The following is a 17,351-nucleotide window of genomic DNA, read 5'->3' on the forward strand; positions in this document are numbered from 1 at the left end:
AAATTTAAGTTCTGTATCAGAAGAAAGCTTTTCAGTGTGACATTAGTCTTAGTGTCTTATTCAGTGGACATAGTAAGAGTCAGATTTGCAAGTACTTTCTCAAAGGTGCTTGTAAGGCTGTATTTATAATGCTCAGACTCAGAAGAATGTTCACAATTCCTATACAGCAACTGAAAAAAACCCCATAGATCCTTCAGGTTAAATTAATGGTCTATAATGAGATTGATATCTTTTATATAAATGTATGTCTGAATGTTACAGAACTTTACAGTAGAAATTGGACTGCATGCATTTGATAATTCTAACCTAGGTTAGGAGGACATCATGTGGCCGAATAACATATGAATAGGCATGGTAACTTTCCTACAAAACAATCTTCTGCTTAGAGCTGCTACCCCTTGCAGCCAAAAATATTAAATACTGCTGAAAGGCCCTGTGAATGTACACAGAATGTCCAGTATTTGATATTAGGATAAGAGAGGATTATGAAGATGATCTGCAAATCTGTTAGAAAGATAGGGATGAATGGTTAGGCTCAGAGGAGTTTCCTCAGTTATTAAGCCCTAAGCAGCCATTTTACAATTTCAGAAGTACACAGTACCATTTACAGGACCTAACTTCATCCTTCTGTGCACTTAGATCAAACTGCCTTTGCTAGAACCCTACTAAAAAACAGTAATTTGTGGATTTGTGACCTGTACACATCGATAAGCAACTCTGACAAATACATGAAAGAGCCCCACCCTACTTACTCAGTAAAATCTCCCCTGAATGATCCCATGATGACAATAAATAAAAGGTACAATGGACTCGAAAAAAAAAGAAAAGTTTTGTCCTTACCTGCTCTCAGCAAACCTGCTGTTGAGGAGTCGAGAGTGTGAAGTTTTTCTTCTCTCATATTCACCTAATCTCTTTATCTGCTCTTGTTCTTTCCTGGGTACGTGCATAGACACACTATAAGAAAGTTTAAAAATCAGTATCAATGAAAGCACGTTTGTGTTGCAGAAGAGGTTTCTATTTGCACTACAGATCTCTACAGATTGATTCAAGTGAAGTCACAGAAGGATTACAGAGGTACCACCAGACTGTTACTTTATTTCAATGAATGGTGGAAAGGAAAAAGTTGTGTAATTACAAAACATACTGAGTTTAGAACCCTGAGGAACACTTCCTATGGTCTACCTATCAAATACGCCTTTTGAGGGACAGAGAAATCTCTGCATAGCGATGAGGGAGCTTACATAATAGGATTTCAGTCTTATCTGCTCTCATCAGCCTCATCTGATAAAGACAGCAGATTAAAATGCAAAAATTAGGAATGCAAATTTCTTCAGCTACAGTGCTCAGACAGCAAGGAAAAGGCTTCTATCAGCCAGCATCCAAAATAACCTTAGGTCAGATTTCCTGGAACTCAGCTGCAGAAGGGCATGAACTTGAGCTTACCACCCTCTGCCGTTCTCATATCTCCCGATTCTCTCCAGGCTACTGATTTACATCTCCCACCTGCTGGGTAATCATATGCTATTTATCAGTAAGATTTGTTCACACTGTTGCATGGATTGCTGGTTTTAATCTCTAGATTGCTGAAGTCCAAAATCTCAGGTGACTAGCCTCTGATTTCCAAAAGAAATCTGGAGCAGTTTCTAGTTGCCTGAGACAGGGTTGTACAGTCTTGCTTGGCAGGTGTTCTGAAAGGATTTCCATCTTGTTGCCTTTCAGTGTTAGATGAAAAATTTCTTGAGCATCTGGGAAGACATGTATTTGGGCTTTTACACTTAGTCAAAAAAATATTTATCCAACAGATGGAAACATTATAAACTGGTCTCTAAAGTAAGCATGCCTTCTGAAAATCTCATGCCTGAGTCAATATCCGTATCTGGCAGTAGACTGTTACAATTTCAAAAGTGTCATCACATACAACTGAAAAAATGTTGAGATCAACCCTCCTTCTTTATCTAAAAAAATGTGTTTATAACTTAGGAAACATATGGGTAATCTGAGTAATTAAGAAAAATCTTACAGGAGCTATTTATACGCAGGATGAGTCAAAATTACAATTTCCTTCCAAACTGTAATAATCCACTCCCTGCTAAAAATCCTCAGTAAGACCTGATCTATAACTAAAAGTTTTTGACATCCCAGGCAGGCGAGCTTAAAATATGACAAAATGTTCACATCCCCCACCAGTACTTTTATGCAGCAATGCACTCCATCAAAACATTACAACAGTATTTGAGGAAAATTTTATTTTACTACAATCTAGAGGCAAAATAACTACCTAAATTGTTTTTATGCAAGTGGAGATTGCCAAAGTAAACAGGGAAAACTATAGCAGGAAACAAATTAGACACTGGACCTAAACTAAACAACAAAATTAACATTGGTCATCTTTGATATTTAGTTCCAGATCTGAATTTTGCAGCTAGACTTGGTTGCCCCAGCCTCATCCAATCTGGCCTTAAGCACCTCCAAGTGGGGGGGAGTACTGAATCAGTTCCTTAAGTACGCAAATCCTCAACTTTCAGTGATCCTGACTGTTCAGTACTTCTGAAAACTTCAGTGATGTTTGCCTTAGAGCCCCCTCAAATGTTTGGGGTTTTGTTTGTTCATTTTTTTACTTGTCCACATGCACATAAAAGAAAAACCAGGACATGTGTTCAGGTTTGCAACAACTTTACTTTGCCTTTGTTTGTGTGTATCTGTCATATCCATCACAAGACTTCACCTGTCCAGATTATAGCCATTCATCTACATGAAGTAGCAGAGATATCTGTACATCAACTAAACACGTTGTATCACATGCATCTGTATGCACCTGCCTGTATCTGAGAGTCAGCTATTCAGCTACATTTACACAAATTTCCATAAGCAGAAATCTTTTGGGTTGACATTCTTTTACTGGACCTCACTTACTGCTATTGGCTACTCTTCAGATCAACAATTCAGCCCAGACAATTTAAATTCTGAGGCATTTTCTATTTTTAAAATGCTTTTGTTTGCAGGCTTAATGCATGTTTTTTCTCTAGCACATAAATATACCTTTTGTGATGTTTTCTGCTTTAACTTGTAATTATCCAATTACAACTAGAAATATATTTGGAGTTAAAGGAAGTGTCATGGAACTAAATAATCAGACAATAACCATATAGAATCAGAGAAGCAATATTCAAGTACATTTTTTCCCCCAGGAAAATCTCTGAGTTCTACAAGACTGCTCAGTGAGTATTTATGCAAAAATATTTGTGGGGTCAGACCTTACTACATAATGTTGTATTTTCTTCTTTGCTGCTTTCTTACAAAAAAGGTGCTTTTAACCTGCAATTACACTTACTATTGCGCATAAACTGTCACATCACACAGAAATAGTTCTTCCCCTCCTCCATCTGCATCCAGAATTTAAAAGTAACCTCTGATTTCACCATCACACACACTGAGGAGCTCCCACAGATGACACACATACTTCAACAGAACTAATTATTTACAGTACTGCTGAGAGATGTTTCAGCCTTAAATGTGTATTGAGATCCACCATTTCACAAAAAGCTTCAGAAGAAGCGTACTTTTAAACTTCATTTCAGTCAATAACAATTAACAAAGATTACATGGGACAAAAATGTTATATAGTTATTTGTTCTCCAAGGTCTCAAATCAGCTAGCAGTAAAATCCCTGACTCCCTCTGTTGTAGCTATCCTATGAAAGGTCCAAGGATGGGAATGCCATTTTGCTGTTTTACAGCGACTGTTTTTTTAAAGCATAATTGCTTAGCTGCTGAATACACATGAACATGCAGAAAGCTCCAGAAATTTAGAATTGAAGAGAATACAAAGACCTGCAGGGAATTAATTAATTCTTACATATGCCATAGCCTTTTCCAAAACCAACCCTGAGGGACCAAGTAGCACTTAATAATCAAGCAATCATCAGAACTACTCAATGTGATTAAAAAATAGATGTTCACAGCAAGGTATCAAAGCCCAAATGCTCAGGGGTCAAAAACTTTCCCAATGTGTTGCACTAGACTGTACTATTCTTTCCCAAATGAAAGGCTGAGAATGCTGACAGAAACCTAGCAGGATTTAACATCCCCTTCAATTCAAACAAATGAAACTCTGCTCACCAGATGATCTTAAAATCAGCAATATGATGAAGGGACTTCCCAACTCTGGGATTTCTGCTGAGTTCTGAAGAATATGTTGGTTTTCCTAGCCAACTCCTACAGTATGTTATGGCTCCTAACCACATGCCAGCTCTGCTGCCAGCCTTTCATAATCTGTAGTCATGGGCTGCCAAAACCTGCTTTAGACTGTACTCTGGCAAAACTCCCACTGACCAGCAGACATGCTGATGTAGTGCTGGAGAAACTACCACATCAATATATAGTGGTTCAGAAAAAAAGGAGAGAAAGTTTAAAGAATTATTGGTTTACACATATTTTTTAAAATACATTTTTTAAAGTTATGTATTGATTTCCTTTATATAAAGCAAGTGTTACTAATATTTAAAGCTACATAAATGCTGCAGCTATCATGCTAAGGCTTGTCAATTTTGGCAACAAACTTTTATATGTCTCATCACCTCTGTTTACTTGATCAATTATCTATTTTTAGCAAAGTCTGCAGAAAAAATTAAATGTGTCTCTGTCTTCTTGTTTTTACCTGTGTGGTATATACTATGTTAGCAGTTTCCACTGAGCAGCTGCACCAAGCAACTGCAATAAAGCATTGCGCTTTCAGTTATAACAGTTTAAACACTATGACACAGGGTGGATTCCACCATGCTTTAGTATCCCACCATGCTTTACTATTCCACCATGCAGCTAACTCATTAAAATTAATCCATTAATTGCTCAGAGCAAGTCCTGCTTCATCTGAAGAAGACTGCAGAACCAGCCTTCTCATATCATCTTTCCTCATGGGCCTCCATGCTAGAGCTCTTGTAGACAACTGCAGTCTCAAAAGACAAGCCTTGGCAAGAAATCTGTAATTCTACTGATTTCACAAGTGTCTGAATTACATAACCTTCTTCAGTTCCATCATCAGTACAGAAGTATCCTATTTCTCTCTGTTCACTGTTGTAGTATTTTGCAGTAACAATTCAGAAGAAGAGAGGTGGCAACAGTTTCACTGTCTTCTCTGCAACTAATGATACAGAATTAAATGGTGCACTGGATTTCATGCAAGGTCTTAAATCTGTTTTCAGATTATGGAGAATGAAAAAAAAAATGAAATCAGGGCAAGTTCTGTTAGTTCTAGCTTCATAAAAAGGTAAATAGTGAAGGTTTTCAAATAATAAAACCACATACACAGAAGATAAATTTGTATCCATGTACCAGGCATTTTATTTTTGAAACAGAATGTCAGCACTTACCAGGTTAGTCCTTTGTTGAGAAGTAGCTTCCACTGTGAACACCCTTACGTTCTGTTTCCCTCTTTCTCATCCTAGCACAGAGAATACCTCTATCTCTCTATATCAGTATCTATATCTATAATATTTTTAATCACCAGTGAATATAGAGATAATTTCTTTTCAAAGGGGAGAAGGTAATAATTCCCTATAGTCTGACCAAGTATGTCAGCCTTTCAAACCATCCAATCAATGGATGCATCTGCATGAGTCTTTAAGTTCAGATCAGAAGTATGCTTTTGATTTGAATCCCACATTCACTGCCCCTTACCTCAGCTGGCTTCACACAGGACAGGTCAGACAGTACAGATAAACTAGACTAGACTAGAGTAGACTAGAACAGAATAGAATAGGAATAGAATAAGATACTATACTATATTATACTTCAATTGGAAGGGACCTATAGTGAACGTCTAGTTCAACTGCATGATCAGTTCAGGGCTAACCACAAGTTAAGGGTATTGTCCAAATGCCTCTTAAACACTGACAGGTCTGGGGCATCTGACACCACTGTAGGAAGTCTGTTCCAATTCCAGAGAATCTTAGTTCATAACAAATGCAGATACAAGTTTTTGTAATCCAGAGATTTGGTGATCTAGGTTAAAAGAAGCATTCTGTAAGAGACCAAACCCAGGAGTTTTTCAGTGAAACCAAGCTAAATTCACAAAAATACAGGATTTTTTAACAACATACAATATCAAAATACTATTTACATTGCAGGTGCTATTTGAAATGATTTAACAATTTCTTGTTTTCATGCTTTCAACAGAAATCTCATTTAACAAAAAAAAAAAAAAGCACTGGCTAGAATCAGTAAAAAAAAAAAAAATCATACCAAATTGCCAGTGTATAATATAGCATTACATGAAGAAGAATAGTTATAGCAGATACAGCTTGGTTGAATGTAGCAACTTGGGATTTCAAGTGAAATTTGTAACTGAACAATATAAAATGCACTAACATCATTTTGTGGATATTGGACAGCTTAGTAGATTCCCACTAGGAAGATGCAAGCATCTCTTTAACATGAAAGCTGTTTGGTGACTTACATGGAATTGACCCATGTTACCAGTTTGGTTTACATCACAGAGGTACATCACCACAACCAGACTATCCATCACCTATTTCTGCAGTTCAAGGAGGGGCTAACTGCTGCATAGGTATGTAAGAGTGAGACTATTTCCTTTTCAGAAGTGCTTTCTTCACTTTCTTTAAAGTGGCAGAAGTGGAGAAACTTATGCTATTTCCACATTCTGTGTCCTCTGCTACACAGTCTGTCTTTGTGCATTCAGACAACTAATACAGGATAACCACAAACTGCCACGGGGGCTAGCCTGAGCAGTAGTGTGCTGTCACTGCCACCAGTAAACTGCGAGCACCCACTCAGCCGCATCAACCTGTCTTTCCTTCTGCTCAAGAAAAGTCACCACGTCTCTCACAGTACAGTGTATAATGCAGACCTGTAACTTTTCTCCATCTCCTCAACTGTCCTTGCCAGATTGTCTTAGTTCCTAAATACAGCAAGTGAGATTGAGAAAGTGAGAAAAGCAGTGGTGCTGCGTGGGAAACGCAAATAATAGCACCAAGCGGAAAAACTGTTTACACCCTACCTCCACCTGAAGCCCCCTTCAATGGGATCACCCACAGCATGCCATCATTTCTATTTTTAAATGCTATCCTTTCTAACATGAGTCAGTTACCAATCTATTTCTGATCTGAACAGGAAGGACAGCGGAACAAGTTTAATCACAGATGAACCAAAATTAGCACAGAAAATGGATCAGTTCAGTTCCTTTATTTATACTAACCAACTTTGGGTGTACCTATATGAGCCAGTCAGAATTAAAAAGAGTATCTATAAGCTGCTTCTGTAGATATGGAGGATTAGAATCGAGTTTAAAGTGTAATTGAAACCACAGAATTGGGCACTGGAAGGGGCTTGTTCTCTCCAAAGTTTTTAGTTAGAAAATGGGCTATGTAATTCAGCCAACCAAATGAAGTGATTATTCTAAGAGACAGTGACAGTACCATGCCTAAGCAATGCCTGTAAGATCCACCTCTCCATCACCCTGTTTTCATCACGGTGTTTGTGCGGACCCAAGCACACTGAGGCCCGGACAGAGATGGGAGCTTCTGAACACCAGTACAGAACAGGGCAGAAAGTTGAACACGAGTCAGCAATACACTTCTGCAGAGATGAAGGCAAACCACATACCCAGCTGTATTAGCACATGCATAGCTAGCATATTGGGGGAAGCTATTATTGCCTTTGCTCAGCACCTGTGAGGCCACATCCAGAATACCTTTACTGGAATAATGCATCTAGTTTTGGCACTCAGGATAAGAAAGAGAAAGATAACGACAACCTGTAAGGAGCCCAGAGGCAGTCCCCCACGGTGAATAGACTAGACTAGACTAGACTAGACTAGACCAGGTTGGAAAAGACCTTTGAGATCATCAAGTCCAATCTATCACCCAACACAACCTAATCAACTAAACCATGGCACCAAGTCTCTTAAACACCTCCAGTGATGGTGACTCCACCACCTCCCTGGGCAGCCCATTCCAATGGCAAATCACTCCTTCTGTGAAGGCTCCTCCCCTCCAGCCTGAACGTCCCCTGGTGCAGCTTGAGACTGTGTCCTCTTGTTCTGGTACTGGTTGCCTGGGAGAAGAGAACAACCCCACCTGGCTACAATCTCTCTTCAGGTAGTTGTAGACAGCAATAAGGCTGTCTTCTCCAGGCTAAGCAACTCCAGCTCCTTCAGCCTCTCCCCATAGGGTTTGGCCTCCAAAACCCTCACCAGCTCTGTTGCCCTTCTCTGGACACATTCCAGCAACTCATCATCTTTCCTAAACTGGAGGGCCCAGAACTGGACACAGGACTCAAGGTGTGGCCTAACCAGTGCTGAGTACAGGGGCACAATGACTTCCCTGCTCCTGCTGGCCACACTATTCCTGATACAGGCCAGGATGCCATTAGCCTTCTTGGCCACCGGGGCACACTGCTGGCTCATGTTCAGCCTACTATCAACCAGTACCCTCAGGTCCCTTTTCTGCTTGGCCGCTCTCCAGCCACTCCATCCCCAGCCTGTACTGCTGCATGGGGTTGTTGTGGCCAGTGTGTAGAACCCGGCACTTAGATGTGTTAAATCTCATGCCATTGCACTCTGCCCATCTGTCCAGCCTGTCAAGGTCCCTCTGCAAAGATCTCCTGCCCTCTAACAGATCAACACCTGCCCCCAGCTTGGTGTCATCTGCAAATTTACTGATGACGGGCTCAATCCCCTCGTCCAGATCACCAGTAAAGATATTGAACAGGATGGGGCCCAGCACTGATCCCTGGGGCACACCCCTAGTGACTGGCTGCCAGCTGGATGTGGCACCATTCACCACCACTCTCTGGGCATGGCCCTCCAGCCAGTTCCTAACCCAGCACAGAGTGCTACTGTCCAAGCCACGGGCTGACAGCTTGGCCAGGAGTTTGCTGTGGGGGACAGTATCAAAGGCCTTGCTGAAGTCCAGGTAGACTACATCCACAGCCTTCCCCACATCTACCAGGCAGGTTACTTGATCATAGAAGGAAAACAGGCTGGTCAGGCAGGACCTGCCCTTCCTAAATCCATGCTGGTAACTAAATCCATGGTAACTGCAGCACATTACATGAGCTGAAATTAAGAGAAATGGGTTTCTTTAGCAAGTGAAAAAAAAGGACTGCAAGGAACCAAAATGCAGTTTTCTACCACCTAGAGGGCAGTTACAGAGAAGACAAAAGCAGGCTCCTTCCAGCAGTGTGCAGGGTAAGAACCAAGGGCAATTACATCTGTGCAAAAGGAAAAAAATCTTCACCATGAGAGTGGCTAAGTGCTGCAGCAAGACCCTGGAGGGGCTGCACAAACTCCCACTGTGGAGATTTTCAAACCTAAACAGGACAAAAGCCCTGGACCTCTGCAATTAACCATGCCTTGAGTGGGACTGTGAACTAGATGACCTTCACACATCCCTTCTGACCTTAATTCTGTGATTCTAAAACAGAGGCTTGCACATCACACATACAAATATACATGTTAAGAGCATGACATGAGCTTGTTGAAAGTCAATATAAAACATTGTTATGGGCTGAGTTGAATCTGCTGCTGATATTCAGTATCATGCTGCCATCATGCCAGCTCCAAAAGGAAAATGCTGGCTGGAGCGAAGTATCATGGGGCTTGAAGTTCAAATTGTGACATGAGAGGCTTCCCATTACAGATGCAGCTTCCAGGTTTGGGGCATTCAGTGCACTGGCTTCTGCTGCTGCTTCTGCCTTTTGCTATGCTTCTCCACAAATAGGCTGAGATAATTGTGCACTGGATTATCTCAGTTCCACTAAATTCCTTATCTCAGACCAGAGGGTTTTTTTCTGTTACTTTTGCCTCCCATCTGTGTGTGGGGAGGGGTGCTTGTAAGAGCAGGCTGTGTTAACCCAGAACAAATATTTTGTTTTTAAAAGTTATCCCAATGTGTTCTTCGTGGCAGACAGTGACACTCTAGCTACAAATATGCCATTGAAGAAAACAATAAATTCTTAGTAATAAGCCTATGATTCTGTTGAGGACATCTTTTTATTAGAAGATCAATAAAGTAAACTGGATGGCACTGGAAATGCAATCAAGCACCAAGATGGCAGACATGACTTCATTAAAATATTAAATGTACAAGGCTTGTTAATACTGCAGAAAGACTGCTGTCCATACAATGAGCTGAAGCCTTGCTGTTAAGTATTGCAAATTAACTCATCTTTCTCATAATTCCTTTGGAAAACTTGCAGGCAGAGATTCACAGTAACCAAAATCTTTCAGTGGTGATTAATAAGAATACAGAAGTACTCTGATTTAAAAAATACAGGGATTGTAATAGTTAATATATAAATAGCTCTTCTTTAATACCCAAAAGACAAAAGTAATTTTCAGCAGCAAGGCTGCTGTTAACACTAGTAGTATGTGAGGGAAATATATCTAAAAACAGGGAGGGAAAAATCTGTGTCTTTTTCCAAGCTGTTTTGGCTGCTAACAGCTCAGTTTCAAGATAAATTCAATACACATAATATATGCAGCATGTTTACACTTGGCATTTATAGCCTCACTTAAGTAATTTTATAGATGTATATATAGATAAGAATGGGGTCAGGCATGGATACAGCAAACTGCTTAATACAAAGATGGAGAATTCTTGTTTAGTTGCCTAGCAATAAGATCTGACTCCTGGAAGCTAACAAATACTGATTAGAGAATTAAATAGCATTATTTAAAGTATCTAATGTATCATACAAAAAGGATCAGAAGTCTTTTGAAGAAAGGGAAATGCTAGGCCAGAAAATAACCATTTTACCCAGTGACATTCATTCAGGAAATATGTGATATGAAGAAGCCACAATATCTACATCAAATAAATATTTTTCAGTTGTCAATATTTTTCCTTGTCCTTCTTTCAGCAGAAAGACATTCTATCATGGCTAATGGATCTGGCTTTCAAATTGCTGTTTAACTTTGTCCAAACCCCTCAACAGTGTCTGGAAACTGGAGAGAAAGGGAGATATTAAAAGTTTAGCTGGATGAACATGATGGTATTTCTCTTCTTGGAAAACACAGTGTGATTCTAGTGGAAGGTCTGAAGACATTTACTACACTGGTGGTGAGACAGCAGTCTGCACTTGTGTTTTATTTGTTATGAAGAGTTTTTTAATTGCACTGATGCTTTTTAACACGTTTATAAGGTTTCTTCTCTCAGTTCTTTCAATATTAAAACTGAGTTTGTCTTGATAGTTCAGAGGTAGAACAGGAAAGTCACAAGTCAAGGATAGGTAGTATACCACAAGTGCAGCACAGACTCAAGTAATACTGACATTGATCTTTTCCTCTTATAACCTAAATTTACATTGGGAAAACAGAGGCCACCATGTAGCATTCCAGCATTACAAGCTGTGTGGACTCATAATGCACTATTGATGCATTTTCCAACTTGAAAGAAGACATGTAACTCCTCTTTCTGCTATTTCCAACCTTTCTTTAAATCAGTTCTTTCCAAGACCTGCTCCTGTTGGATCTGTCACTTCGCAGCATTCTGTCTGCTTGGGACAGAAACAATCACACAATTTCTCTGATCACTTTTGTGGACCTGCATGATATAAAATCATGCCATGTGAACCTAGAAATACATATTGGATAATAAAAGTTAGCTTCTGAGACAGATTCAGCCTTTTTTAACTTCTGAGAGTCTTCAGGTGTTTGGGCTGACTTAGGTCACATTCTGCTAGTGGTTTCAGTTCTGTTCACAAAGTAGGTACAAGCAACAATTTGGGCACGAATAGGAAAAAGTCTCCTTTATGGAATTTCTTTAGACACCTAATTCATTTCACCAAAAGGGGAAGAAAATTACACGGTTTCAATTAGTAACTGCACTTGCTTTAAATGGATTAAAGAATGCCAATACAAATATACTCTACAGAAATGCAAAACAAAGTAGATTGGATGTAATAAAGGAAACCATAGGTCAAACAGTGGGATTGCTGTGTATTGTAGCCTAACGGTTCAATGTTCTTGAACTGATTTAAGAATACAGGTTTGTAATAACATGCCTATATGTATAAGCAATCATCTTTTTATATCTAGGAAAGGGTTTGAACTTTTCTGATAGTTAACAAGGGAAAACACAAGGGCTTCACTGACTTCCAAAAGGTTAATCTGAACTTAAAAGTATTTGCCTAATCTCCCTGTATTTTTGTTTCCTTTTGATGACTGAAAATGCTAAATAGCTTTTCCTTACCCTTTTAGCTCAAGTGGATCATTGATCCCTAAATAACAGAACATCCAGCCCTTAAAGAAACATAACAGAGTATTAATGCTGTCCTTTAACAGAAATTATACTATATTGATAATTATGTGAATATTACCTTAAACTGCTCTATTTTTGCCATGGAAAATCAAGGCAAATGGCAAGGAGTATCTCCCTACATCCAACAAAAGACTTTTTCTACAAGCAACTAAAAGTATATACATGTTCTGCAGTATACTCCTAGTGTTCCCCCCCCCAAACTGTGACACCAGCATTTCCTGAAATTAAAAAGACAATACAAAATCACTTGATGTATACTGCAATGGGTTGGGGCAAACCACTACATATACGAAGTGCAGCATTTTATTAATACTATTTTCCTATCCATCATTCTGAGTGCATCAGTAATACATTTTTGTAAAGCTAAGAGTAATGCAATGCAGCTACAGGACACACTGATGCTCTTCCAACTCAATCAACTATAATTTGTGCTCAGCTCCAGTAGATAGATGTTTATGACTATGACAAGTATTTCATATAGAAGGTGACTGCCACAAAAACACTGAAGCAGGCAGATTGCAATGGAATCAAGCCAATACGTTTTAAAATTGATATAAGCATTATTGCTTCTTAAACACCATACAATTAAATCACAGAGCTCTTTAAGATATGATACTGGAGACCCCTAAAAGGTGACAAAATTACACATTAACACAGAAAACTGAAATACTAATAACTATAAAAATTTAAAATCATAGAAATGGATTAATGCAATTCAAACAGGAACTGGCAGTTAGGAGAAAGAAAAGCTCTTCTCTTGTCAAGTAATGAAAGCTATCTTACTTTATTGCAAAGCTAGTACTAATCAATGTCAGAAACCAAACACTGCAATACAGCACACTCATTCTGCTAATGCTAAAGAATATGAACAAATCTCTCATTTTAGAAGTCTTGAGAATGTAAGAATTTTGCACCTTGCACATTCCAGAACCAGATCTACTGAGAAGCCAGTCACTGTTGGGTTTGGGTTTGTTGTTTTCTTCTAAACCATTCTGGGAATACATATGCAATCTTCCTCTTTGAAAGTTATGATGATTATGCATTAGTATAATTACATCAGCTAAAAATATTCACTGCTCCAAATAGGACTCTGAAAGCAAAGCAAGCTGTACTCTTCTGGGCATTGCCTCATTTTCCTTAGTTGCCTGTATAAACATTCACTGATGGAATGAATATCAGGGTCTCTGACACTTGAGCATTCTAGGCAGTTTTCACTGGCTAACTATAAAGTCACACCCCAAATACCTTTCCAAATTTCTGACAAAAAGAAAACCACTCTAAGAATCCTGTTCAATTTGTAACTGCCAGACTACTAGTTATACTTAGGAAATCTAGCAAGTCTTCATGGCCTTAGAGAATACGGAGATTTTTTTAAATTCTTTTTTACAATAGCTGAAACAGCATAAAGGACTAGATCTGAGCAGCCAGGTGATGTTAACATTCAGGGAACATCATTTCAGAAGACAACTGGATGAAAGCAAAATAATTTGTTTTATTAGATGGAAGACTTACTGACATCTACTGCAAAGGATTTCTAAAGAGAAGGAAAAGATAAGTGACCTCCCAGGTGATTAGAAGTGCACCATTCTAGAAGAGCTGGAGTACACTTGCCTCAGTATTGTTAAATCAGCTTCACTAGAAGCCATCTCCACAGATATTCATAAGTTTAACACCAACATATTGTATATAAATTCAAATCCAGTAGTGAGCTTCTGCAACATTTCTGCAACGCTTCCACACCACCTGTGCTATATTGTACAGGTCAGACATAACCAATGCATTAGTGCATTTTTCAAAAGACAACACAATCAATTCTTACAGTAGTGCATCTTCTCAGAATAAATGAGTTTGCTGTTAAATGCAATCTGCTTCAGCAGAAGTGCCAAAAAAATGTTTAAATCAAAAACAGAGGTGTGTTTTTCAGTTTGGATTTGGTTTTTGTAAGGGTTTTTTTCCCCCAGGCCTTTTTTTCTACAGTACAACTCTCCTTGAGACAGACTTCTGTCATGGGAAAAACTGTATGAGCACACTTGGCTAAATTATTGTGCCAGCTGCTTCATTAATAGGGTGGGTCAGGAACTACATACACATAACTTTGGAGAAAAAATGAGGCTCACTTGAATAAGAAGACAGAAAAACAGTTTGGAAGGTACAGGAGGCAACCATGTTGGAGAAATTAGCATGGAGTGAACTAGGATGTAAATTTTCAGTGAATTACTTACTCTGCAGCAATATGTGGATGCTCTGATTCATATTATATGCATGTCTACACAACATCAATGGGGCACTCTGCATAAATCCATCCTAGCTAGATCCACAACCGGTACAGTGATGAGATGCAATATTTGCAGGAGATAGTACAGTACCACACTGCTACAGCTACCCTGTCATCAGCACCCTGTCTGGAATCTCCACCCAGCAGGGCTCATCTTTGAAATCACTGCAATGGAATCTACTACAGGGAATAAGTCACAGTGATCCCAGCTTGGCAATAGTCAGGAAAACCTCCCAGTTTTGTAGAGCTCCTTTCCTGCATTTTGAGTGTTGGTCTGGTAGACAACAGCAGCCTGTCCAGGTTCTCAGCTATGCCATATGCACAGCAAAAAGCATTCTTCTTCCTCTCAGACAGATGCTCCATCTGTGGCAGCAGTTTCCTGGTCCTGTACCACACAGTTAGCAACACGGTAGGTTCTTCACAACGCTTCATAGAAAACCCTTCTCCTCCAAACAACCAGTGGAAGTGCACTCAAGTTTGAACTATGTATACATTCTACAGGTTCAGAGTTGCAGAAACAAGTCCAGAAGTACCACTATGTCAATTGTACAACAGCTTATTTTAATTAAAGTATCGCTAGTGTTCAGGGCAAGTTGAAGAGATGGAAAGGGGGAAAAGACAAAGCTCATCAAGGTAGAATTTGCACAGCACACCAAGGTGAGTAATGGGTGCAAGATGATACTGGAACTGATAGCTATTAAATTTCATTTGCTCTTTTTTTAATTGAGTTTTTGTTTGTTACTGAATGATCATATAAACAGTTGGGCTGCTACATTCTCAGACTTCCACATTATGGAATTTAAGAAGCAGGTGAGATGTATAAAATAGTAAGCATTTCACAATCCTATTTTGTGCTCTGTACTACATCGCCTTCATCAACTGAACTAGTGCAGCTGGTCTGTGAGGCTGACAAAGTGTGGCACAGATGTGAAGAGAAGCTATGAGCAGCCAAGCACAGAAACTTCTTAGGTTCCCACCTGCCAAAGCCAATGTCAGCTGTGGAGTAACATATATTCTGCTGCTCTTAATATAATCCAAGATTGAGTCCTAAAAAACCCATCACAGTTTCAAGAAAACAGTGATCCTTTGCTGCTCTTCTCTTACCAACCAAATGCTGGGGGTTTTCTTCTGTTGTTATGGCAATAAGTATTTTATAATATGCTTTAAAATAAACAGAAAAGGTGATACTTTAATCTATCAGTATGTATCTACCTTGTTTTGCAGGTTTTTCATTCTCTTTTCCTCTTACTTCCCCTTCCCCCCAAAAATAAAAAGGATTCTAATTTTAATTTATGTGGCTCTGCCCTAAACTGTGTTGTACTGCTTATGTTGGTAACCCTGACATCCAGTGCAAAATAAAACTCTTCCATTTTTAAAATGTGCAAATATTTCTATTATTTTCTTTACTCTGAGAACATTTATTGCAGCAATATTAACAGAGTATAACACTGGTTTGTATCTTGTTTAGTTTGCTGTTGCCTTCATGCCCACTGGCCTCTTTCTCCACACTGGTTTCAGCGGTGTTTTGCACCATTGTGTTCTTGCAGATTCACATGTGAAGGCCAAGCTCTTGCAGTAATGTGACTCTTATTAAATGCAGGAAAGTGTCATTATATAAAAAAATCTGGTATGACCAGTACCTGTCACAGTTATGTTCACTCCTATGCAACACTTACATGCTCAAAACTTACTTTCAGGCAATTTATTCAAGATGGTCAGTAACATAATCTGGTAACTAAACTGTCCTTAATGCTTGTGGCTATGAGGTGGTGAAACGCATTTTGAACAAACTTCATCCCAGATGAGACGTTAACACCTATATGACAGCATCCCTTAGGCCTTACATAACCCTTGGAACATTGTGGCACACTGTGTTGAAAGCATTAAGAATGAGGCTGGATTTGGGAAATTGGAAGTTCTGCAATATTTTGTCTGGACTTGCCATCTGTATGGTTCAGGAGTGATTACATGTATCACTTTCTCCTAGTCATCCGAACTATGAGTCATACACACTGAAAGTGGAGGGCGTGTGAACAAAGCAGATGTGTATGTTTGTGGAGTTTGTACTCAGGTTTGCATAGCTCGTTTCATGTCCTGCCCCATTTGCTTCTACCTCAGCAACAATCTGGGACTGAGACTAGACTGTGAAAGGATAAAACCTCACACTGACAAGTCTCTGGAAGTCTCCTGTGACTGAAACTTCCACCTACAGCTAGATGTCTGGCCATCTTTGTTTTGTTTAACTGAGAGGAGCAAAAAACCTCACAAGCAGTGTGCTTAGCATGACAAATACATAGAGATGTCTCTCGAGAATCCTGGTAGTCCATGGGCTGCTTGCAAGATGCCCCTACCACGGACAAGTCAGTTAATAGCTAAAAGCACATGCAGAGATAGAAATAGTTTCCAAACCCAGAAAGCAAACCTGAAACTGTATCCGTATAGACAGGCTCTTGGAGCTCAAATGGCCAGCCTCCTCCTTCGGATCTGATTGCAAGCTCAGGACTACAGTCTGTAACCAGCTGATTTTTTTTACCTCAATCAAATATGAAATGTAGTCTGACCAAAGGGAAACCTAAGCTTAAAGAAATGTATTTTTAAAAAAATTTAAAAACCCAAACCAATAAAACCTTATGAGAATACCTACATATTAAACCACCTTTCAATTAACGTGACAGAATCAACTGTAACTCACACTCTAGGCCGCTAGAACTGTGGTTCTGTGGTGGTTGAAACACAGGAGCGAACACCGAAGAGGCGGCCAAGCCGCCGCCATTAGCCGGATACGCCATTTGCGCACAT

The 17,351-nt window shown here is 39.3% G+C and overlaps 1 long non-coding RNA gene across 3 annotated transcripts in view; it reads right to left on the reverse strand.

Moving 5' to 3' along the window:
• The window catches only part of LOC137445866 (uncharacterized), a 119,063-nt gene extending 101,713 nt beyond the window's left edge, over positions 1–17,350 (reverse strand). For all 3 annotated transcript variants that reach the window (XR_010988510.1, XR_010988511.1, XR_010988509.1), the window contains exons 1-2: positions 17,245–17,350; positions 841–954 (exon numbers count right to left, since the gene is read on the reverse strand). This is a non-coding gene — a long non-coding RNA (uncharacterized lncRNA). The remainder of the gene's footprint in view (positions 1–840; positions 955–17,244) is intronic.
• Position 17,351: the final 1 nt, after the last annotated feature.

Source organism: Melanerpes formicivorus, unplaced genomic scaffold (assembly GCF_026170545.1).
Source record: "Melanerpes formicivorus ecotype bairdi unplaced genomic scaffold, bMelFor1.0.p_v2 SCAF_16, whole genome shotgun sequence".
Lineage (NCBI taxonomy): Eukaryota > Metazoa > Chordata > Aves > Piciformes > Picidae > Melanerpes > Melanerpes formicivorus.